At 43.4% G+C, this 25,537-nt stretch overlaps 1 protein-coding gene across 8 annotated transcripts in view; it reads left to right on the top strand.

The window, feature by feature from the left end:
• Positions 1–9,728: 9,728 nt before the first annotated feature.
• The window catches only part of CTNND1 (catenin delta 1), a 45,519-nt gene continuing 29,710 nt past the window's right edge, over positions 9,729–25,537 (top strand). For 4 of the 8 annotated variants that reach the window (XM_075545679.1, XM_075545680.1, XM_075545675.1 and 1 more), the window contains exon 1: positions 9,729–9,965. The gene's annotated coding sequence lies outside the window, so the exon portion shown is untranslated. The other 4 variants (XM_075545682.1, XM_075545681.1, XM_075545678.1 and 1 more) reach the window with 2 other exon arrangements.

Raw genomic sequence — 25,537 nt, 5'->3', positions numbered from 1 at the left:
CCTCCACCCCTGGCTTCACCTCTCTGCCCCACCTGGAACCGCTGTTTTGTGCCGTGGGTGTTGCTCCGGTCCTGCTCTCCGTGCTAAGCGCCCTCTTCCGCTGGCCTTGTTTCCTCGAGTGGGGGCAGAGCAAAACAGCACAGGTGGGCCGCCAGCCCCGGCGGTCCCCTTCTCGCTCCAGAGCTCCTGGAAAGGGGGCTGCCGTGAAAGCAGGGCTTCTGGTGGGCCTTGCAAAGCCGGGTCCTCCGTCGGTCCTGGGACCCCCCCGGCCGAGGGAGGCTTCAACTCCCTTCAAGAGACTTCTCGGCGCGAAGGTTTCTGGGAATGGAGCGTGGTGATCCGCTCGCATTCACGGTGCCGCCCTCCCCGCCACCCCCGGGCCTCCCGGGGCTTGCAGTCCCGCCCCAGCCGGCGCCTCCTGCCCCCGGCTCCACATGCACGGGAGACCGTGGCTGCGAGAGCCTACGGCTGCCGTCCCCGCCACAGGCCACGCGCAGCGGCCCGGCGGGTGTAGCGAGCGTCGCGGCGCCCGACGTCTCTCCTCCCATTAGCCTTGCGGCCTACGTCAGCGGAGCCCGTCCTCCCCATTGGATGAGGCTGCCGCGGGCAGCCAATCAGAGGCGAAGGAGCGCTTTGGGCGGGAGGCTGTCACGAGGGGCCTGGAGGCAACCAACATGGCTAGTCTGGGGCTGGTCCTTGGAAGGGCGGCGAGAGGAATTGCCGGCCCTTCCTGCCAGCCCTCGTGAAAACACCCTGAAAGGAGAGTCGGGACCCCAATAGGACAGGCCCAAGGCACTTAAAGGCCGCCTCCTCGCACCAGACAGCCTTAGGTGGGCTCAGAACGGACGCCCCTGTGTAAGGGAGGATGAAGCCGGCCTAGTCCGGCCTAGGGATCGTCCAACGTCACGGGATGTTCGAAAACAACGGTGTTGGGCCTTTTTTTTTTTTTTTTTCTTTCTGTATTCTGGGTCCCAACCCCGCCTGTGCTTCTTAGAGAACTGGTACCCAAGAGGGCCGGTCGCAGAAACCCCCTGAGAAGTGGCCGGCGCTCCTAGAAGTGACTTGAAAGCAGTTCCTGACTAGGCATCTCTTTTCCTGGATGATGCTAACAATGAAATAATTTCGAGATGAAACATTTCGAGAATCGTCCCACGTTAGAGATCTCTGGGGCCAGCCCCTTCCTTTAGGACCCGGACCCTGACCAACGGTCCCTGGCCTCTAGGTGAGGGGCCCATGTTGTCCAACCCTCACAAAATGAGTCACGGGAGACAAGGTGGTGACTCCCAACGTAGCGGTTATTATTGACGCTGCCTGGAAGGAGATAAAAATAAGATGCGGAAGAACGGGGAGACTGACTGCACAGGGACCGAAAGGCCAGAGGTAGGTGGTACAACGCGCTCCAGTCTGGGTGGATAGTGAGCTCTAGCCCCTTTTCAAAAAGGATTCGGGTGAAAGGTAAAATAAGCGGGATGAGGACATGGCCAAGTCGAGTACCTGTTTACCTAATTTGAGGACTTGACCTGCTCCACCCGCCCTTCCCCCCCTCTAAAAAAAATCATATCATTGGGGGCTCATACAGCTCTTATCACAATACATGCGTGCATCCATTGTGTCAAACACATTTGTACATTTGTTGCCTTCATCATTTTCAAAACATCTTCTTTCTACTTGAGCCCTTGGTATCAGATCCTCATTTCCTGCCCCCCACCCCACCCCTTCCCTACTCTCCCTCCCTCCCAACCCCCTGAAAATTTATAAATCCTTATTTTTTCATGTCTTTATTTTTTTTTAAACTGCCCCCCTCTTAAAACGAGACCCCCAAAAAGGAGTGGAAGATTTGCTGTTGCAGTTGTCAGATTCTGAAGAGGAAGTAATTCGTGAAAGGACATAAAACTTAGCAGAAGGCGGCCAGATTTCTCGATGTTGTCAGCAGCGCCGAGAGGGAGGGGGGCAGAAAGCAAAAACAAAACCAAAAAGAAAAAAATCCCCCCAAACTGCTGAAAGCAAGAACAAGCCATTTCTTGTCTCTGGCATCTGTTCCTAAGGAAGCAAGACTCGGGAGGCAGGGGAAGTCCCAGGGTGGGCGATTCCATGGAAGGAGTAAAGGCAAGATAAATGTTACAGCCTTTCAGGAATAAATTGTCGCTGGGATGGAATGCATTGTCAAGAAGTGGGGCAGCATCCGTTTTTATTGTATTTAAATCCTTATTTATGTTTGGAGGGGTGGTGGTTGCGCCTTCACTGTAGCCCAATTTTGTGTTGGTAGTGGAGCCCTGGTGGCATAGCGGTTACACGTCGGGCTGCTAACTGCAAGGCCAGCAGTTTGAAGCCACTCTGCGGGAGAAAGACCAGGCTTTCTACTCGCAGAGTTAAGTCTTGGAAACAATAGGGGCAGTTCATAGGGTCACTGCAAGTCGGTATCGACTCAATGGCAGCGAGTGGAGCCCTGGTGGTGCTGTGGGGTAAACACTGGGCTGAGTGCGAGCTACAAGGTCAGAGGTTCAAACCCACCAGCTGCTGCGCAGAAGAGCAATGAAGATGCCTGCTTTAGTAAAGATTTACAGCCTTGGAAATTCAAAGGGGCAGTTCTACTCTGTCCTATTTGTTCACCGAGTCAGAATTGACTTGATGGCAGTGCGTTTTTGTGTTGGTAGCATTTCTAAGCGGAATGATGAATGACCAACCATTCTCCCCAGGGCTTTGTAAAGGATAAACTTTGGATGATACGATAGAAAAGAAAGATTTGTGTTCCTTTGTATGGGTAGCCACTGCGTTGTTTTTTTTTTCCTGAGTTGAGGGTTTTTGTTTTTGTGTTTTCATCTCCATTCCTTGAGATTGAAAGGTTAGATCTGTTTTAGAAGTTGATTGCCAGGTTGGTCTTGGGTGGGTTTGAACTGCCAACCTTTTGGCTAACAGTCTAGGGCTTAACCATTCATGCTCGTGGGTCTGTTTTAGAAGGGGATTCAGTATAGTGTAGCACTTGGCATGATACCATTTTCTTTCTTTCAAAAAATCATTTTATTGGGTGCTTGAACAATTCTTATCACTATCCATACATACACATCCATTGTGTCAGGTACTTATGTACATTTGTTGCCATCTTCATTCTCAAAACATTTACCTTCCACTTGAGCCCTTAATATCAGCTGCTCGTTTTCCCCCTCCCTACCCACTCCCCTAACTCATGAACCCTTCATAACTCATAAATTGTTATTATTTTGTCATATGTTACACTGTCCGACATCTCCCTCTACCCTTTTCTCTGCTGTCCATCCCCCAGGAAGGAGACTATATACGTAGATTCTTATAATAAGTTCCTTTCTTTTAAAATTTAAAACCAAAACTTTTCTCTGTTCTTCCCTAAATGGTGACTGATGTATGATATCTTATTTTTTTAGGTGTGGCTGTGGTGATGGTGGTCAGTGGGGAAGTTAAATTTTTGAGGGTAGTAAAACCAAACACGGAATGTATGAATGTAGGGTATGACGTACATTTAAAAACACAGTGAAGCAAAGTAAAACACCAAAACTGAAAGAAAGAAATTTCACAAACAAAAAACGACCCTGTGTCTCCGAAACAGTTCCTGGATGCATGGTCTTCTCTCCATTTTTACTACTACCACCTTAGTCCATGCCTTGTTAACTCATTTATTATATAAGCAGCCAGATCTTTTCAAAATGTGACTTAGATCCTGTCTGTCATCTTTGGTTTAAATCCTCCAAGGTTCTCCAACACCCAGGAAAACTGATTTTCTTTAATCTGGACCTATCTAAACCCTACCCACCCCATCCACTGCCATCCCTACGCTACAGCTCACAGTGACTCTATAGAATAGAGTAGAACTGCCTCGTAGGGTTTCTGAAGCTGAAGATCTTTATGAGAGCAGACAGCCTCATCTTTTTCATACAGAGCAGCTAGAGGGTTTGAACCACAGACCTTGAGTCTAGTAGCTCAACTCTACTACTTATTGTCTCTGACACCCCTCAAAAAAACCCAAAACAAACACTGCCATCAAGTTGATCTGACTCATAGTGACTCTATTTCTGGTTTCTGTGACTTTAAATATGTATAGGAGTAGGATAGTCTCATTTTTCTCCCAAGCGGCTACTGGTGGGTTTTAACTACGGACCTTGTGGTTAGCAGTCCAAAGCTTACCCAATAGTGCCACCAGGGCTCTTTTATATTCTGATTCCACCTGTTCCTCCCTCCATTTCCAGCTTAGTCAGTCTGGCCCAGTAAGTTTCAGCCCCACACTGTAGGGCTTTGTCTTTCACTTATCATTCAGATTCGACCTAAATGTTACCCTTTCAGAGTTTGTCCTGCCGTCCAACCTAGAGTAAGCTCCTGAATCACTTTCATCATTCTCATTCCTAATCGTTTCTCCTCAAGCTGTTTTAAGTCTCTGCACCGTGCTCCATCTGACTTTATTAACCCCTACATTCTTTCTAGCATGCGAGCTTTTGGGGAGCAGGGAACTGCCTTACTTCCTTGGTCTGACATGTAGAAGAGTACCTGACTCACAGTCACCCACAAACTCACTCTCCAAATAAGCAAAGTGGAACGAGTGTTTTAAAATTGTCTTTTCTTTTTTTTAGTCTTTCTCATTGTTAGGCTATTAGGACTGGCTGTTGTAACTGTCTTACATCTTTATTTAAATCGTTTATCAGGGGCTCATACAACTTATTACAATCCATACATACATCAATTGTGTAAAGCACATTTGTACATTCATTGCCCTCATCATTCTCAAAATATTTGCTCTCCACTTAAGCCCGTGGTATCAGCTCCTCATCCCCCCCCATCAACCCTTGATAATTTATAAATTATTATTTTGTCATATCTTTCCCTGTCCAATGTCTCCCTTGACCCACTTTTCTGTTGTCCATCCCCCAGGGAGAGGATCACATGTAGATCCTTGTAATTGGTTCCCCCTTTCTAACACTCTCCCTCTATCCTCCCAGTATCACCACTTATGCCACTAGTCCTGAAGGGATCATCCGCCCTGGGTTCCCTGCGTTTCCAGTTCCTATCTGTACCAGTGTAGATCCTCTGGTCTAGCCAGACTTACAAGGTAGAATTCAGATCATGATAGTGGGGGGGAGGCAGGGGAGGAAGCATTTAGGAACTAGAGGAAAGTTCTATGTGTCATCGTTGCTACATCGCACCCTGACTGCCTTGTCTCCTCCCCAAGACCCCTCTGCAAGGGGATCTCCAGTGGCCTACAAATGGGCTTTGGGTCTCCACTCCACTCCCCACCTCATTCACTATGGTAAGACTTTTTTTTCTGATGTCTGATACCTGATCCCTTCGACACCACGTGATCACACAGGCTGGTGTGCTTCCTCCATGTGGGCTTTGTTGCTTCTGAGCTAGATGGCTGCTTATTTACCTTTAAGTCTTTAAGACCAGATGCTATATCTTTTGATAGCCGTGCACCATCAGCTTTCTTCACCACATTTGCTTATTCACCTGCTTTGTCTTCAGTGGTTGTGTCGGGAAGGTGAGCATCATAGAATGCCAATTTAATAGAAGAAAGTATTCTTTCATTGAGGGAGTACTTGAGTGAAGGCCCAATGTCCTTCTGCTACCTTAATACTAAACCTATAAATATATGCACATAGATCTATTTCCCCATCATATATAAATATATTTGCATATGTACATGCCTTTATTTAGACCTCTATAAATGCGCTTTGCCTCCCAGCTCTTACCTCTCTTTCCTTTGACTTTCCTCTTGTCCCACTATCATGCTCAGCCTTCATTTGGGTTTCAGTAATTCCTCTTGGTTACATTACCCTTGATCATACCCTACCAGACCTTCTACACCCTCCTCACCACTGATTTGGATCACTTGTTGTTCCCTTGTCCCTGGCTTTGTTAACACCACTACCTTTCCTCCCACCTCCTCCTCTCCCATGTCCCCCCGGAACTGTCAGTCCCATTGTTTTCTCCTCCAGATTGAAATTTTCTTTTTAAGTGAGTGAAACAAATGCTTTTTCCCTCAGTTTGCGAATATTAATGCTTGTGTTGCCTTATGTGAACACAGCTATTTCAGATCATTATTAAGTTTCATCCTTTTTTATGCCACTGGGTTATTCCTTTTGATTTGTATATTATTTCATTTTGAATGTTAACTACAAATACATTAATATGAAATGACTTGTCATTTCAGGATGACACAACTGGTATGCTAAGACACTTCCTTCAGCTAGTGCTAAATATGAGATCTAAACTCAAGCCCTGGGTTCATATACCATGAACAAAAACTATGCTACCCATGCCTTTATGGACATATTTTTGGATGTGTGGGAGGGAAACAAGAAAATAGAAGGATACTCAAAGGATAAAAAAGGCAAAATATGTGTAAGAACAGTGATATGAAAGAAATAAAGCTAAGCAAATTGATCCCAAGAAAATCCTAGAATATACGAGAATATGGGTGTAGTCTAGAAACCAATAAATAAACAAACATGTTCTGATTGTTTCCTTTGATTTTCATCTTTGGTTTTTAAGGAACCCAGTGGCAGTGTGGGATAAACATTGGACTGCTAGTTGCAAGGTTGGGGGTTCAAATCCACCACCTCTAGGAGGGAGAACAATGAGGCTGTCTTGTGTCTGTAAAGATTTAAAGTCGTGAAAACCCTGTATGGGGTCACCGTGAGTTGGAATCGACTTGATGGCAGTGAGCTTGGTTTGGTTTTTATAGCCCTGGGGGAATAATGGATTATGTATTGAGCTGCTAACTGCAAGGTCAAAGATTGGAACCCATCAGTCACCCCAAAGGAGAAAAATGAGACTGTCTGCACCCCTAAAGATTTAAAATCTTAGACATCCCAAAGGGAATTTCTGTTCTATAAGTTGAAATTGACTCTATGACAGTGTTTTTTTAAATTTTAATATTTTAAATAGAGGACCTATAAATAAATGGAGTGTAGCGGTAGAAGATGTGAAAAAGTGATGGGTGACAACTCTTAGATTATTATTAATGTTGTTGATGTCTTTGTAATACTGTGCTTGCAATAAGCAACAGTGAAGACCTATATCTAACCTCCCCTGGTCTACCTATTGATATGCAGCAGGGGTCAGACCAGCCTTAATGGCCCATCCTCCTTTACCTATCCTGACACCAACAGTCACCCCACACCACTCTACATCTATACTAGCTTCAATGACTCATTGCAGTGGCCACAGAGAGCTCAGACAGGATTCACAATCAAGGGGATTTCTATAAGGCAGGATCAGCAAATAGTAAGAATATAGTCATTCGTCTCCTCAGTCAGCAGCCTTGTCTCTCTCCTTTTCTCAGCCTCTCAGCCACGTGGTCCCTTGGCTTTGCTGCAGGCCACTTGTCCCTCTGCCTCACAGTTCCAGAGTCTGGAGTCACATAGGGAGAAGGTACCCCAGAGTCTCCGTGCAGCTCCTCTGAGTCTCCATGCCATAATCTATAGCTGGGCTTGGCAGCTCCTGAGCATGTTCTTTCAAAGTGCTTGAGGCTTCTCTTTTCTCTGTTTCTGCTTTAAAAATGGCCATCATTATAGCCAAGGGGGTGGTAATTAAGACTGATCAAGCCCCTCTATTAGTGAGTGCTACTCACACCCTGTTTCCATAGTCGTACTCAATCATTTGGTGAGCGTTTCTGAGACTTGAGTAAAAGAACTGTGTTAAGAAATTTCACTCTACAACTGAACTCATTTCCCATTAATTTTTGTTTGAAGCCCATCAAACAAGTGCTATGATGCTTGTTCCAACCATTCTGAGAAGAGTCCTTTTAAGCCACTACAGGTTACTGTGAGTTGGGGTGATTCGATGACAGTAGGTTTTGACAGAGGGTCTATGAAACTCAAAACAAAATATGAGAGGGTGGTTAATCACTGTATCACATTTATTAGAAGGGCATATTCATGCTGAGGGGGAGTGGAATTCCTGTTTAGATAGATAAGGATAAATCAGATTACAGTTAATACCTACCTACTGCTGATAAGTTAATTGGACTCATAGCAAACCTATAACATTGAGTACAACTGTCCCAAGGGTTTCTGAGGCTATAAATTTTTATGGACGCTGTCTGCCTCATCTTTCTCCCACGGAGCAGCTGGTGGGTTTGAACCACTGACCTTGTGGTTAACAGCCTGATACTTAACCTATTACACCCCACGGTTCATTTGGTAGCTAATTGTGCTACTTTAATACATTGAATAAATGGTACCTTGCAAACTGTTGAGGAACTTGGCATCTCTCTTGAGAATGATGTCAGATTGATAGAGGGCTCTTTTCTTACTGAGATGAGCCTAGGCAAGTAGGTTCCTTAGCTTCTCTGAGTCTTGATTTCTTCCTTTATAAGGTAGGGGTAATACTATCTCCACTGTGGCTTCTTAGAGGCCCAAGACAGTGAGTGAAAAATGCTTCTTATTTGATAGACTGTCAATCTTTGGTTGCTATGTTATTAGGCAGTGGCAGGTCATTGAAAGTTTTGGGGTAGAGTAATAGTAACTCATTCGTAGCGAGTTTGAGGGATTTTCATTCTCACCGCAATTCGGTGAGAGAGGCAGTTGTTAGCCCCATTTATAGTCAAGAAAACGGGGGCTCAGATTCAATAACATGTCTGAGGACACAGGCACCCTGCCTGTAGAGCCTGTGCCTATCACTGCTCTTCTAGATTATTGAGGCTTCAGGAAGAAGATTCATTTGGTTACCGTCTACAGGACAGCTTTGGCTTCTTCAGTAAGGAGGGAAAAAAAGGAAATCTTCAGTACATCATGAACCAGTGAATGATCCCCAAATATGAATTTTCATCAAGCTCCTGTCCTTCATGCTCTTTAACAGTTCAAGAATATATTAAAGGCGATATCTGAACTCAGAAAAAGAATGCCCTTGTAAATCCTGTATTCAGGTCAGGTGTGAAAAGACAGCTTGGTGTTCACACTGCAATAGAATTTTGTTCACATGAGATTTACCTGCTGTATCTCCTGTAAATCTATTGCTTGCTTATTAGATTTCACGAAGCTTTCCCCTCAAACCAAGTTCTTTTGATTTGGGGCCAAATGGGAGATAGAGATATCGGACATTAGTCCAGTAGCTCCAGTTTGCAATTATAGAGACCTACCACTGTTACAAGCCCAAGCCACCTCCTGCCACCCTAATCATCTTGAATGCAATTAAACCAAACGAGTGAAATTGACTTCACATCTATCCCTTCTCATCCCATGCACACATAGTAGTCTTGTAGGATTTTCTCTCCCTTCCCTTCCTGTTTTCCTTTGGGAAAACGCCTGTGGGTAGAAAGCAGCAAATGATACACAAGGAGGCAAATAAAACCCACTCTTTTCTGTTTCTCCACTTGGAAAGGAAGGGAGAGGGAGCAAGAACTCCCTCATCTCCTCCCCATCAAAGAGAACTTGGCTTAGGCGGGTCATTCTTAGAAGCCCTTAACACCCCCCCCCCCCACGCCCACTACCTCCCCACCCTCCCTCCCACCTCTGCAGCAATTCCTGGGAGACAGTGCAGCCTCCACTTTAAATATAAATATATATATAAAGCTTCCCCCTGTCTCTTTCTCTCCTCCTCTCTCTTTTTTTTAATTTCCTATAATAAAGTTTCCTATTGGATAAGCTCAGCTCCCTGATTTATGCCTGTCTCCTATTGGAAGCTCTCAGGGGCTGACATCACTTAGGAAAGCGAGGGGGTAGGGCTGCCAGATCAGTTTGTCACCACCCAGGCTTCCTTGCCTTTGGCTGGGTGCAACTTCCATTTTAGGTGTTGGATCTGAGAGAAAAAAAAAAAAAAAAAGGGGGAGAGCGAGCGAGAGGGAGCGAGAGAAAGAAGAGCTGGAAAGATCCTGAAAGATCCTGAAAGGAGGAAGAGGTGGCGAAAAATCTTCTGCCTTGCTGGATTTGTCTTTCTCGGCACATTGGTGAAACCTTGGATTTCTTTCTTAGAGGACTGGTTTTTAGAACTCCACATTTGAGGTGTGTGCCTTTAAAAAAACAACCGAAAATGTGTTACAGACGGGCATAGGAGGATTAACCAGTCGAATTTTTGTCTTACGGTAACCAGAGGGAATTTAAAAACGAGAGTGAGTCGGCTGTGCTGACGGGTGACTTTTATGCGATTTTTATGCTTTTTCTTTCTACTTTCAGTGCTTTGGGGGATTTTGGGATTTTTGTTACATTTTTTTAAAAAGGTAAAATATACAAGACCTAGAAAGGAACTTCTAGGTTTCTGTAATAGAAGGAGCCTCTAGATCCAGAGGGGTAAGTTCTGTATATTTACATTTTGGTGTGTTCTTTGATTTTTTTTCCCTCCCCACTCCCCTGGGTCCAGAGCCCAAACCCGAAGTTGGTTTGTTGGCATGTTGCGTGTGGGTTGGGAAAGGAATTTGTCCGGGTCGGGAGCTAGTTATACAGATGGTCCTTCATGTCTCCAAACTTATTTATCCTCGATTTGGTGCCAATTGGAAAGTTTCAGGGAGCTCTGTAGTGTAAACGGTGTTTTCTGCCCCCACCCCTGAGAGTTTGAACGGATCGTTTTCAGCCTGCTGGGTGGATCCTTCTACTTTTCCAGGTGCGGTGGGTGGGGGCATCACTCCTGCTAGAAGCAGCCTCCCTGTTTTGCCTTATAAAAGAAAACAAATGGATCCATGTTAGTAGAATTGCCTGCCCCGCCTTCCTCCTACAGCTACCTTTGATGCCAAAGGTTTGTAAAGGAGTTGTGTGGTCAAAATGCTTCTAGGGACAAGGAAATTCATATGCCTTTCACTTTACCTGAGTAGAGTCGTAACACACCTGAAAACATTTCCAGCTTTGTGCTCAGTGAAAAGGCGGCCGATTAAAGAAAGAATTAAGGTTAGGTTAAGAGAAGCCACTCGTGTATACTTTAGTGTGTAAAATGCAGCTGAGAAAGCACAAAGAGAATTTCTATTTTTAAACCAAAAGGAAAGTTGTTTCTTTGAGGTGCGTTTTTTGTTTGGTTAATTTACCATGAAATCAGACTGTGCTTTCATGTCTAACACTCACCCTAAGATCTGGTTCTGCAAATACATTCTTGGAAAAAATGCTCATTCTAGAGAGTTTTATTGCCCAAACTCATCAGCTGTTGAGAAAGGGTGGGGTGGGCGCTGTTCTCTACCTCGCTTTGAAAATATGAATCAATCTGAAAAGTATAGCTGGAATAGATACTGCTTTGATTGGACCAAGATGGGCCTTACTGTGTAAACTGCTCATTAGCTTGAAGCTGGCACATATCTGTAATCATTCCCGACTCTGCTCCCCAGTTCTTTTTAGACTGGAACACTTCCTTGAATTTCTTTTTAATAGAATGAGGCTATTTCTTGAAATTGAAAGATGATTTCGTCCTTGTAAGATGTGGTTTCCGAGGAAGCAGAACTTTGTTCCTCTTGTTAATATAATCTCTGCAAGGGCTATCTTAACTGTTTAATGCCTCGAACTCATAATTATAGCAAGTGTAGTTCGAAGGGGACACTGTGGACAATCTTTGGGCTGGAGTTATTATTTTTGTATTTTCTAAATTTTCTTTCAAATGTTCTCTTTGCCCTGACCCATGCCTCGGGAGGTTTCCTGGTGGATCTTTGAAGGGCTGGTCATGTTGCTGCTGGAGCATCGGTTTCCCACTCCACCTTTAGGGGGAGGGATAAGGGAATCGGAAGGAGTGGAGTACAAAGGCAGTTTCCAGAGAGGTTCTGGATGACTGAGTGGTGGTGATTGGGTCTGGCTTTCAATCCTGGGCGTTGTGTGCTGCAGTGAGCATCCTACCTCACGAGCGCCCAGGACCTCCTCCACGAACTGAAGGCTTTGTTCTGACGTGCATGGGATGGAGCCTTTGGGTGCTAAGATGGAAGGTTTCTTTTACCTCCCCACCAATTCATTCTTTCAGAGAATACAGTGGGGCTGGGGTTAAGTACGGCTTTTACTTTAAAATTGCTTTTATTTTAATTGGCATGTTAGTTTGGAGGTGAAGATGAAGTTGAATACATCTGAATTATGCAGATTTTCCTTTCCAATTCTGGCTCCCATAGACCATTGGTTTCTTTGTTGGGTGTGTTCCAGGTTGGATGGGTCCAGTCTGGAAGATTAGAACTTTAGTGCCTTTCTTAGCATCCCAGCTGGGGATAGGTAGAGAGGGGTTAGAACATGATCTCTCAGCTAGTATAAAAATTAGGACTATTGGAGATTTAAAACCCAAACAAAAAACACCTCGGGTCTCAGGTTTATGAGATACAGGCATAGTGAGACTAGATGGCTAAAGATAAGCATAGATCACGATCAATTGGAATAACAAAATGATGCCCTCTGTTTTTGGCTGTTCTGTTTGGTAACGGATGATCACCTGCTACTAACTCACCCATCCTTTTAATTTTTTTTAACTGATAACATTTTACTTGTTACTATTTACTTAATTTCCCACAACAGTCTTTTGTTTTTTAAAAAGAAAATTGCGCCTCTGAGAAACTAGACATTTTCTGAACATCTCCACGAAGTCCATGGACTTAACTACTAATACACTGCCATCTCCAGAGAGTCTGGAAAAAACAGCCAGAACCAAAATGAGCCCTTGCCAGTTCTTATTTAGAGGGCTTGTCACCCAAGTTGGAGTAATGTATGTAAACGATTTGTTTTTCTTAAGGCCCCTAGGTGCAAGATAAGCCCAAATGGATAGTGTTCCAGTTTTAAGAACAGAATCTTTCCATACGCATACTGTTACTGGCCTAATTTCATTAACTTTCCGGAAGTGCCCCAAACTTTGATTATCAGTGGAATTTCTCTTTTCAGAGAATTTCCAGGCATGTGTTTCGGAATGGTTTTGCCAGCTTGGCTAGGAGAGCCTTTTAGCATGTAGTTCAAATAGTGTGTGTGTCACACTGTTACAATGATCTTTGTTTTGACTTTCACTAGAGTGTGAGCTGCATGAGTGTAGGTACTGTCTTATCTCTGGATCCCTTTAGCACCTCTTTCAGTGTCTGGTGCTCCCAATGAGGTGCTTACAAAGCCCTGGTTCAGTAAGGCACTTGATGAGAAGCAGTGAGAGAGTGTTGTACGTGACACCAGCGGAGAGTTGAGAGTGGGAAGCAGAGCAGCGTAGATGAACAAACTGGTCATCTCTTTTTAAAACCTCTCTTTTAACACATCTCCGTTTGTTTTTCAGCACAGCTTCTGGAAATAATTGAAATGATAATTTCAGTATTCCTTAATCCTGTTTCCTTTCTGGGGCAGCAATCCAAAGAATGTGTAAACGCCAGGGTCCCAGTCAGTTCATGTTCAAGTAAGGAAGCTGTCGGCATACTTCACTGTGTCAGGCAGCCAGTGAAAGCCTCAGATGGAAGCAGCTCTAGGGACAAGAAGTGGTCACAGGATGTGTTGCTTTCAGTATTGTGTTGGAAGGTGTGTTTCTTACACTTGTTAATAAGAACATGAAAAGTTTGAGATGAACATCAAAAGAATAGTTTTGAAGTCTATGTTTGAAAGAAAATATGAGGGGGCTTCAAAGGGAGCGTGGAAAAACGGAAAGATAATAGAATTTCCACGAACCTATTGAAGCTCCCGAGAATGTTTTGTTATTGTATATTTTTTTGTCGTAGATCCAGCCATGAAAGTTCAAAATATATTTTTTTAATCGTTTTATTAGGGTCGCATACAACTCTTATCACAGTTCATACATACATCAATTGTGTAAAGCATATTGGTACATTCATTGCCCGAGTTCAAAAGATTTTGTTAATGAAATGTATGACAAGTTTAGGAACCCAATACTTTCTTTTTAAAAATTAAAAAGAAAATTTTTCCCCAATACTTTCTATGGGTAGTTTAGTGTGATAGTATTGAGAAATTTGTCTAAAAGAATGAACAAAAGATAATCAGGAGACGAATATTCTTTTGTGATCTGTTACTAACCAGAGGGGTTACATATCGCATGAAGCTGAAAGGGAGATTGCGCTACTTAAATGCTTGGAGATGCCTCCAAGATTTGCAGTAGAGCATTGATAAAATGCCTGGCAGGGAGATGAGAAGATATGACAAGTGTTCAGGTTAGATCAATGGGACATTTAGTTAGATTTTATAATGTACCTTTTGGAAGTAGGTCCCCTGCCCTCCAGTTCATTATTGACAATAGGGCCCACAGTTTAGTGAATATAGAATATATTAATAAAAATAGAATAGTTCTTGGGCAGGCATGGTGTCCCCTCTCTTCCAGTGAGCCTTTCAGTGTGATGGGGGGAATGGTATGAACAATTTAGGTGTCAAGTATAGTGGGACATTGGTAATACCAAAAGCAGTCTCTTATCTTAAAGCCCCCTTTGCTGACCAGCAATAGGGAACTTGGTCATCAGTTTCACAAAACATCTCCATTATATGGTGGTAAGAACAATTTTTAACTTTTTGTTTTGAAAAATTCAAAGTTATAGGGAGATTGCAAAGAAAGCACAGTCACTCCTGAATGAGTATTTTTCATCCACCTAGACACCAGTTGGTAACATTTTCCCGTTCCAGATTTATTATTACTCTTAACAAATTTAAATTAATCAATATGCTGATGGAACGGGGACTTTGTGAGAATTAAACAAATAACGTGTTAGAAAAAGCAGTAGCTGCAGGAGCCAGATTAAATGATTTAATGTGTGTTCAATTCGTTGAACATTGATCAGCTCATACTAACTAGTACCTTATAAATGTTTGTTATTTGAATGGTGCTTTAACTGAATTTAGGTATCTTGACTCAATTGTATTAATAATTCTTTTGGAACCTGAAATGTCATCAAGTCCATAGCAACTCATAAGGACTCACGGAGGCAGTTCTACCCTGCTCAATGGGGTTGCTATAGACCCTTATATTACAGAATAAATCGTGTTCTTGGGCTGAATTGAAATAGACTCAGTAGCAGGGAGTTTGGCTTTTGGTTTGGACATCTACGATGCTTTTTATTTTGGACTGGGAAAAAATGTCTTTCGTCTAGGCAACTTTGAGGAGGTACGGGGTCAGGGTTGCTCAGAACAAGGGTCGTATGGAAATAGATAATTTTTAATAAAATGAGATGTGAGTGGGGAGAATAGAAACAAGTGTCAAGGCTTGACTATTTTGTAGTCTTGAGATTTTGATACTTTAAGGAAAAAAGGATTATAATAAACAACTCAAACATTTGAAGGGTAAATTTGCTTTAATATCTGTACCAAAACAATTTGTATTGATTTACTAGCCTTGACGTTGGACCAGGTTCTTTACCGCAGAGTCTCTGAGTCAGACTTGACTTGGTAGCATTGAGTTTGAGTTTTTTTGGGTTTTTTTGGACCAGGCTCTTCACCTTGAAGTCTGCCTGTTCAACCAGGCATTTACAGGCTAACCATGCATTGCTTATGAATGGTTGTAGAGGAAACAATTAGATCAAAATGAAGGCAGGTTTTACTGTCACTTTTCTTGAAATAAGAGTTAAGCTGCTAACTGTAAGGTCAGCAGTTTGAAACCACAAGCCGCTCCAAGGGAGCAAGACAAGGTTTTCTACTCCCTTGAAGACAGTCTTGGAAACCCCTAGGGACAGTTCTGCTCTGCCCTATTGGGTTGCTATGAGTCAGTGTGTTTCTGATTCAGTCAGTGAGTGTTCGAAAACATTTTCTATTTGCAATTCTTATTTGTCGACATCTGTAAAATTGGGACATAGAGAAAATTTAAATATTTGAATGTTCTTTGTGAAGAGGGTGCTTATGAAAGGGTGTTGGAAAACCAAAGCAAGACCTGTGGTATCTAAACATGTGTTAGATGCTGCCTTGCCAAGAACATGTCCGTTGCCTCCCGGTCTCCCTTCTTGCATCCCTCTCATACTAAATAACCCATGAAATGAATTTTCTTTGCTATTTCCTAGCCTCCTACCACATAGCAGGCTCTACATGGTAGTCCACATATAGACTCACTCAGATCTGATTTTCAGATCTCGTCTGCACTTAGGAATTACCATATGTACTCGTGTATAAGCTAAGTTTTCCAGCACTTTGTAAATGCAGTTTTTGTGGTAAAATTAGGTGCCTCGGCTGATATGCAGGTCGGCTTATACTTGAGTATGTACGGTAAGTACTCATTTTTGGTTTAGGTGACACTAGAGCAAAATAAGTTTACTTTCCCCAGAATAAATTAGCTTTTGTATGTTCATCTCTTGTGTCATTCTACATTGGAATGCAGCCTTTCTTTGGGAAGACTCTTTGTGGTATGGAAAGTTTTTTGTTTTAGTGAACTCATATGTTAAGAAACCCAAATATATTCTGATAGTTGAGGACATAGGACATTGTTGAAGAAACTGGGTCAGCCTTTCAGTACTTTTATCAAAGCACCTGCAGTTCCCGGTTCATTACAAGTGAAGTGAATCTCATTGAAATAAAGTAGCTAGCTGGTGTATATTCGGTACACTTTTAAAATAGAGTAGTTTATTTTAAAAGAGAAAGAGGTGCCAATCTGATTTCTTTCTACTGCTTCTTTGGACCAGGGGAAGTTCTTTAATCTCCCCACTGTTCAGCTTTCCATTGACTATTTTGTAAACCAGGGAAAAGTTGGCCCCTTGACTATCTGTCTACCCTGCTGAAGGTCAGCCAAATCGGCAGATAGAGCTACCAAACCACAGTGCCGTTGAGTTGATGCCAGCTCAGAGCAACTCTGGAGGACAGAGAGCTGCTCCATAGGGTTTCCAAGACTATAGAAGTCTTTATGGAAGTTGGAGCTGATGGTGGGTTTGAACTGCTTACCTTCTAGGGCTTGGCACTTAACTCTTGCGTCACTATCCACTAAAATACCAAGCCCACTGCTATAGAGTCAATTTCTACTCCTCGTGACCTTCTGTGGGGTTTCTGAGGCTGTAAATCTTTATGGGAGCAGATAGCCTCATCTGTCTCCTGTTGAACAACTGGTGGATTTGAACCCCAGACCTGGTAGTTATCAGTTCAATGCTTATCTGACCAGCAGGGCGATACTAAAACAAAACAGAACAAAAACCCAAATCAAATTCAGTGCCATCGAGTTGCTGCCAACTCAAAATGACTCGATACCTTGTGGTTAGCAGCCCAACACATAGCCACTATGCCACCCAAGCTCGCCAGAGCTACAGTCGATCCTAATTAATCGGTCTGAAATCCCCATTAGAGAAAAAAAAGTGTACAGGGAGAAAGGAAAAAAAATTTTGATGCATTTTCTAAAATTTAACTCTCTTCATTGGAAAAATAGTAAAACATTTTTGTTCAAAATATTCGAAAGCTCTAAAATATAACAAGCAACAAGATAGAACTAATACTGTCTTCACGGATCTTACGTTCTAGTTGGAAGACACAAGTAGTAAGCAAGTAAATACTTCTGTACTGTGTCAGGTGTGTTAATGCTACTAAGAAAAAACAAAACCAAATAAGTGGGGTGGAAGAGCAGAAGTGATTGATGGCTGTGTTGTGTGTGTTCAGGGAAAAATCTCACTTATAATGTATGTTTGAGTGAAACTAAAATAAAAATAGAGGGAATGGAGCAAAGTGGTTATGAAAAGTGGAAAGTGCAAAACCCCTGAGGTTGGTTCTTAGCAGTGAGTAAAGAAAGCCAGAGAAATAGAGGGTGTGTGTGTGTGTGTGTGTTGGATAGATATTATAGGGACTTGTGCACTATACAGTACAAAGAAAAATCCCCTCACATCAGGCCCAGGGACAACAGCTGTCACCAAGCCTCCATCTTTCTCCCATTGCAGAACTTCCACATGAGTATAGTCAGCAAATAATTTGCATGTTAGCACGCTTTGCATAGGTTGGTGACTCGTGCTTGGGACTTGATAATAGTAGAGTGACTACTTAGAATAAGCTGTATGTGTTTGGGGAATGAGATCAGCGACAAATTTTTCTTCCCTAGAGAAATACATTTCTCCACTTTCTAATCTACATGGTAAAATTTCTTTGAGTAGGAGGAGTAATAGTCTAACAGACCAAAATTCCCCAGTGCTGTACAAGTCAGTTCCAACTCATAGGACCCTGTAGGGCAGAGCAGGACTTCCCCATGGGGTTTTCAAGGCTTGAAAATCTTCACAGAAGCAGACAGGCACCGTCTTTCTTCATCGGCGCTGCTGGTGACTGTGGACCTCTTTTTAGGTCACCAGATTCATATTTACTGATAACTGAGTTTTTCCTAGATGTATTTAGGTAGTAGGGTTTATTATATACTAAATACTTGGTGCCTTGGATGGAGTTGAGGAAGATGTACCAACTAGTGATTGATGTTCCATGACAATCCCATATGGGAAAGGAAACATGTTGGACTACCATGAGTACCTGTGTTCTGAGATCACCCACTCTTGCTTTCTTTCTCTCTCTCAAGATTTCTGGTTTAGCTAGTCTGCCTCTCCGTGAAGGAGGCTTGCTGCCTCACTCGCTTCTTGTGGAGGGTTAGCCCTGGAACTTGACCTGGTTACTCTCTATTCTGCCCTTTAATTAAACCTCTCTAGTTGTCCTGCTGTTATTTAATACAGGTAGTCCCTGATTTCTGACAAGGTTCTGTTCTAATGATTCTGTCTTAAGTCTGTTCTGACATAAATAGAATGCTTCAATTTTCATTTAGTTTTCATCATTATTACCTTTATTTTTGGTGTACTTATAAGTCTTTACTTATCTTTGGGGGTTGGTATGAGAATGAGAACATTAGCAAATTATGCAGCCCGCAACACTGTAGATAGTACATATTACTAATGACAAGATGTACAAAAAGAGCAAATCAGCCCCAACTGGTTCATATAATTCAAATGCTCTAAGTTGGGGGAACTACCTGTTTTATCTTTGTGAAATAACCTCAGTCAGGAAATATCCCCCTGCCCCCCTTCCTCCTTTGGTTAGGTAACGATATCATCTGGTATAGGAAATGTATTTCAGGCAACCACAGATTACCTAACATTTGGAAGTTTAAAATTGAAAAGTAAGTGGTTGATGTGTATTACTTCAACATGAATAAATGAGGCTGAAATGTTTATGGTTGTCTAGAATATGTCTTAATGTCATTCTCCTTTGCCTAAATCATCTGTGACACATGCTTCCTTGTGGAAATAGTTCTCTTTATGGTTTTTCCAAAGATGTTTTGCTACTCACTGTCTTTTCTGCAAGCCAGAAGTTAACGTGACTTCCTTGGATAAGTGTCAGCACTAACACTTGAATCTAGTTATACTAGTTATGTATATTACCAACAGGGTTATATTATCCAAGGTCTTCAGTGATAGATTAGAGCTCTGGATGATAGCACATAGGATCATTCTAGTATACATCAAGGGCACCATGAATTGGGGTGAATTGTATGGCAACTAATTATAACATGGAACCAATACTTGAAAATTTGATGTAACTCTTTTGTTCCTTAGAGCAAAATTAAAGACGTTTTTAGTAGTAATCTGGTTCAATCTTCAAAATAGGAATATCTCCCAATGTAGCAAATCAGGACTCCAGAGGTGGTGGTGCTGATGAGTGACAGTTCTTTCTTCCCAGCAGTCTGAATAATTTCCAGAGCTTCTCATTCCACAGTGTAGGATTTACTCACTCACCTATCACGCCAAGTCCAACCTATAGTGACCCTGTGGGATCCAGGAGAACGAACTGCTCCTGTGGGCTGCAGCTGGAAGTCTTTACAGGGAGCAAGCTTTCTCCTTTGGAGTGACTGGTGGGTTTGAACTGCAGACCTTGTGGTGAGTAGCCCAACACACAGCCTGCTGTGCCACCAGAGCTGCTATAATACAGGATTTAGGACTGTGTAACTCCAGCTATCCTTATATTTAATTCCATGCTTTCAAAGAACCTCTACTCCAGGCTGAAAATGATCTAGGCTCTCTGGTAAGCAGTAAGGCATGCCCAAATAATGCGTTTTATAACCAGTGTCCCCTTTCCAAGAGGAATGTGGTGGTCAGAAGGATGTCAGGGATAGGCTAGTACAGTGGTTTCTAACAGGCTATTAGAATCACTTAGAGAGCTTTTTAAAAACTTGAATTTCTAGGCTTCCTACCCAGAAATTGGTGTGTGGGGAACAAGGAGGTCGATTTAGGGGACTATACACCACCCCATATACTGGGACCTGAAAATGTTAACGGGAAAAATCCCATTAGCTTTTAGTTTCATTTTTCTGTGAGCTTTTTGAACCCCTTCATATGCATACATGTATTAAAGCAGATTCTGATCAGTCATTCAGATTTGAAAGCCACAAAACTGAAGGTTTGTGTTGCTTGAAAGATTTATGATTTCTCAGGTGGGTGAATATTTTAGTTAGTATGAAAAGTAAAGAATAGTTCGTGGTAGTATATATTGCTTTGGAATGAACAGATTATCATAAACTGATCTGGGGCTTTTGCCAACAAACAGCATTGGTCTGGAGGACTTGCTTGTTAGGGAGAGGGAAACTTTTAGACCATATCGCCACTTCCCCTCTCCATTTTGAATTTGTGGAACAAATTCAGGAGAGGATGTTAGCATTGAAACTCCGCTGGACAATTTGTTTAAAATGCGGCAGGAAGGGCTAATGTCACTTCCTGTCTGAAAAGGAAGTGCTGGCTTCCCTTCCCTTCCTCCTTGGCTAACTCCAGCCAACTTGGAATATGGATGGACTGGCGATGGTGATGGGGTGGTGAAGTTAATACTCTTTAATTGGCTGCCCATGGCCTGGGATATTGGTTAACTCTTCATCGTGTGTGTGTGTGTGTGTGTGTGTGTGTGTGTGTGTGTGTCCCTGTCCCTGTGGAGGATCCATGCCCTGTAGGCTCTTGTCACCTTGCCCTGTGGGAGCCCGGAATTGGGTTTTAAATTGCGGTTGCAGTGCACAGTACCGGAAGTCTTCTAATGTCTTAGACTTCTCTTACACACAACTTTACACATACCTCCGCTATATTCCGTGACATTTGAAAATAGATCAAGGAGTTGTAGAGAAGAAACTTTTGACACTGGAGGGGGTGGGGGTAGGTAGGGAAAGGAGAGCATTATTGGGCAAGGGGGAGGGGATAACAAAAGTTTCTTATTTTTAAATTGAGCCAAGAAAACACTCCTTCTTAGTAGGGCCAGTTGGCACTCTTCCTGCTATTTTAATCCAGGCTTCTCCTTCCTACTGACCAGTCAATTGTATTATGTGTTTGATGTGAGTTTGAACTGTGGTCTCTAGGGTTGGGGGAGGGGGAGTAGTGGAAACAGCTGGTGCCTTCATCAAGCCATCTCAATTACACTTCTTTTCAGAGTGTTGGGGGTGGGGGTAGGGGTAGAGAGTAGGGGGAGGAATTGGATGTGTGTTAGCTGGGTCTCCGCAACACTCGTGTGGAGAGATTGGATTTCTGGGTCCTCTTAACACTATGTGGGCTGTTGTCTAGTTGGAATGTAGCTAAACCTTTCCCAATCACATTCTTTTCTTTGTCTCCCCTCCCTCCAATTCTTTAAATGATGGGCCTGTTTTGGAAAGAGAAGGGTGTGGGAAGTTGGATAGCAAAGCAGTCTTCTTTTTGCAACCATTGAGCATTCAGTTTAAGTCTTGGCCCCTCCGGTGACTTTCTCCTTACCCATTCATTATTCCTTTGGTTAGGTTTTCTAAATATGTCTGCAAACAACCAGAGATACAATTAGAACCAGGACATCTGGTGAAGTCATGCTGAATGGTAGTCTGTTGGCTATACGGTCTCCTCCCTCCTTCCCACCCACCCCAGGGTGACTATATTTCTGAGTCAGCACCCCCTTTGCCTCTCACCTGTTCCATTTGAGTCAGGGAACCTGCCAAGCATCTTTTTGGAGCAGCAGCATTGATATGGGCGTGTCCACTTCTCTGTTGGGTGTGCCTTAAGTGTCTGAAAACTTTCCTGCAAACTGCTTTGCGTACATTGTCGTATTGAATTGATTCTGATTTGTTTGACCTGATCTATAAATGAGGCAGGATTTGGAGAAGACCACCAACGTTGTAATTAAGTTTTGAATTATTCCTTTTTTCAGAAAATGTACATGCAAATTAGGTAGTCCATTTAATAATTTTTTTCATTTAGTAATTTCTATACATAAAATGAAGGAGCCCTAGTGGTGTACAGCTGTTATGCATTGCGTGGCTAATCGAAAGGTCAACAGTTCGAAACCAGCAGTGGCTCTGTGGGAGAAAGATGAGACTGTCTTTGCCCGTACAGGTTGACAGTCTCAGAAACCCACAGGGCAGGTTTACCTAGGCCAGGGGTCCTCAAACTTTTTAAACAGGGGGTCAGTTTCCTGCCCCTCAGACCCATTGGAGGTCCGGACTACAGTTTAAAAAAAAACAACTGAACAAATTCCTATGCAAACTGCACATATCTTTATTTTGAAGTAAAAAACAAAATAGGGCAAAAACAACCACCGGGTCAGATAAATGTCCTCGGCGGGGCCGCATGTGGCCCTCGGGCCGTAGTTTGAGAACCCCTGAGAAGGGTCACTATGAGTCAGCGTCAACGCAGTGGCAGTGAGTTTTTTGTTTTTGTCTTGTATTAAAATGACATTGGTTGTGCATTTCACATTGGGTCAACATTCTCATTATTTTATTATGGTGGGTCTGTTTACATTAGCCTAACTTCCTTGTCCTTAGATAAGCTTCTCTCATCTTTCAACTTATTCTGCCATGGAGTCAATTCTGACTCATGGTCATCTAATCCAAGGTCAGAGTAGAACTGTTCTGTTTCCAAGGCTGTAAATCTTTATGGGAGCAGACAGCGTAATCTGTCCCCCGTGGGAGTGCCTGTTGGGTTTGAACTGCCAACGTGGTTAGCAGCCCACTGCCCCCTTGGAGCTTGTTTTCATCTTTGCTAGAGGGCAGGGGTCAGCAAACTTTTGAGACAGAAGAGTCAATCCTATTCCCCCAAACAATTTAAAAATTATTTGAGAGCCTTATTTATATTTTTGCAAATAAAGGAAATCACCATTATCTGAATAATATCCTTTAAAATTTTTTTCAATTTTACTTCAGAGCTACATGTATGATCTGAAAGTGCCAAATAAGGCTCAAGAGCTGCAGCTTGCTGATCCCTGGTCTAGGGTAAATGTTGACCTGGGTCTCATTTAGATGAGAAACACAGTACTCACAGGTGATAAAAGTTTCCATTTATTGAGAGAAGCAGAGAGTTGAGGAGGCTGATCTGGTTTTACAGGATCCAGATAGGGACTGATTTCAAGTTGTGCCGCTTTAGACTTACTTAGCTCCCTTTCATTTTATTGCGTAGATCAGGGTTCAGCCCAGAGTACTTCTGGTCAGTTAAGCTTAGTCCAAGGAGAAAAGGGTAAAGAGTCTGCGGAAAGAAAACCAAACCCCAAAGCATTGCCATCAAGTTGAATTCCAGCTCACAGCGACACTGTAGACGAGAACTGACTGCCCTTGTGGTGTGGTGTCCAGGGCTGTCATTCTTCCCAGAAACAGACTGCCGCCTTTTTCTTCCCTTGAGTAGCTGCGGAGTTTGAACCACTGGCCCTTTGGGTTGTCAGCCGAGCTTGTAGCCACTATGCCCCCAGGATTCCCTGGAAGAGAGAGGAGGATCATGGGAAAAAAACCAAACAGTTGGTTGCCTTAAAGGCCTCGTGTTGGAAAGCTCTGCGCTGAGCCTTGTACTCTGCTTTCCTGCTTAAGGCAGGTGAGCCCTTTGGGCAAAAGGTGGTACTCCTTTGGAATTTTAGCCTCTGGTTAATAGAGCAGGACCTCTGTCTGCATTTTCATTTTTGTGGTTTAGGGTTAAAGTCTAGTAGGCTTGTACAAGGTAATTGAAAAATTCTCTCGTGGTTGGAGGCAACCCTTGATAGGACAGGAAGCTCTTTTTTTGACCCATTTTCAAATCCAAAGTCCCTGATCCCCCGTCACCGGTTTTGGGACTAGTGTAGTGCGCAGTAAAGGCTTGGGTGGTTGTCTCCTCTCAGCCGTGGTCGCTGTGCAATTCCCAGTGGTCCTTCTCTCCTTCTTTAGGGACTGCAGGGAACTTTGCTCCAAGATAAGCCCCAGCCTATCTGTGCCTCTTGGCAGGGTGGAGTTAGCTGCCTTTGTTTGTTCTCTGTGGGGCCTGTCTTAGAGTCAACTTTTGCTTGTGGGGAAGAGAGGAAAGGTATTGAAAACTTGGAAATGGATGATAGAGAAGGTGACAAAGGATGGTCCGAAAGTAGTTTTCTCCAGGTGAGAAGGTTCCTTCGACTGAAACACTGAAACCAGGTTAGTGATCCGACGGTCAGGAGGAAGGGCAATCTTGGGTGTGTGTCACATGTAGCTGAACTGAATGGAACGGCAGCAGTAGCTTTAAAACCCCCAGTACAGTTCCTCCAAACTGAAGAAACTTGCCAAGTAGGAATCTTAAAAATTTCCTCAGCCTCCAAGCCCTTATATCCACGCACAGTATCTTTTTGCTGACTCTTAAAGGTCTGAGCTTTTGTCCTGTGCAGTGCTGGCTTGGGGCAGGGAGGAGGGCTGTTTTTCCCAACATGATAAGGAATTGAGCTGGGCAAAGTGGGAGCTCTGGCTGGTGATTGGTAGACAGGATGCCCTGGAATGTGGTTGGCCTGAAGCCCAGAATCCAGCACTTTGTATTTGTTTGTTTCTGGGAGACTGGTCTGGTGCTACTGTGACAGGAAGTGAGAAAGCTGGGAGTGGGGGAACGGAGAGGGGCCTTGTCTTTGTGGTTCTCCTGTGAAATCTCTTTGTCCCTGGAGAGCTGCTGTGCTACAGAGCTCTACTGAGAAGAGAGCAGCCTTTGTGTGGCGAATGGGTCTCGGGGCATCTTGCTCCTCTGAGCCATTAAGGAGTGTGAATTCTGACTGTGGCCTTTTGCATCTTAGCACTTGAGTTATATAAATGGCCTTGACTTCTTAGCATTGGAGAACTCACTGCGTTTTGTGTTTGCATATTTTATTTATGGGTCTCCAAGATTTAATTAAGGAAGGAATTCTAGAAGGAGGTAGATGCTAAATAATGTTTATTCCCTGCAGATACTGCAGATAATTTCTTGGGATCTCAAAGGGTCAGAATTAAACAGGCTGATCTAAGGCTTCCAAATGGCACCCTGTTACTTACACGGAGCAGGAGAAGCCTGCCCATTGTTTGGCAGTTCTCTAATTAGGGAATGTTCCCAGGACTTTCCCCCAATGTCTAGACTGAAAATAGCACCTGTAACGCTCTCTTTTGGGCCCCCTCCCCACTTTCCTCTTGTTTTTTGTTTTCCTTGCCCTTCATTCCTGCTGTGGAACCGGCATCTCTTCGCACTTTGTGCATTGAGTGGCCTAGTCCTCAACTTCTTGCCAAGCTGGCTAGTCCCTGAGCACACACACAAACCCTGCTTTGACTGCCCAGGAGGACAGCTGCCCTAGAGGCAGATTGCTAGCATACCGCTAGAACAATCCCTCCCCTCTGTTCTGCTGCTGGCTAGCACAACCTCTCCTGCCTCTAGCTCTTTCTGTCCCCCTCCAACTCAGCTCTCTGCTTTGGAGTTAGTGCGGTGGCACATTGAAAATGAGAGTCAAGATATTTGTGATTAGATTTTCTCTCATGGGGTGGGGTGACCAAAGAATATGGGATATGACTACATCTCTAA

The sequence above is a fragment of the Tenrec ecaudatus genome, chromosome 4, assembly GCF_050624435.1.
Source record: "Tenrec ecaudatus isolate mTenEca1 chromosome 4, mTenEca1.hap1, whole genome shotgun sequence".
NCBI lineage: Eukaryota > Metazoa > Chordata > Mammalia > Afrosoricida > Tenrecidae > Tenrec > Tenrec ecaudatus.
This window is presented reverse-complemented; position numbering and strand designations above follow the sequence as displayed.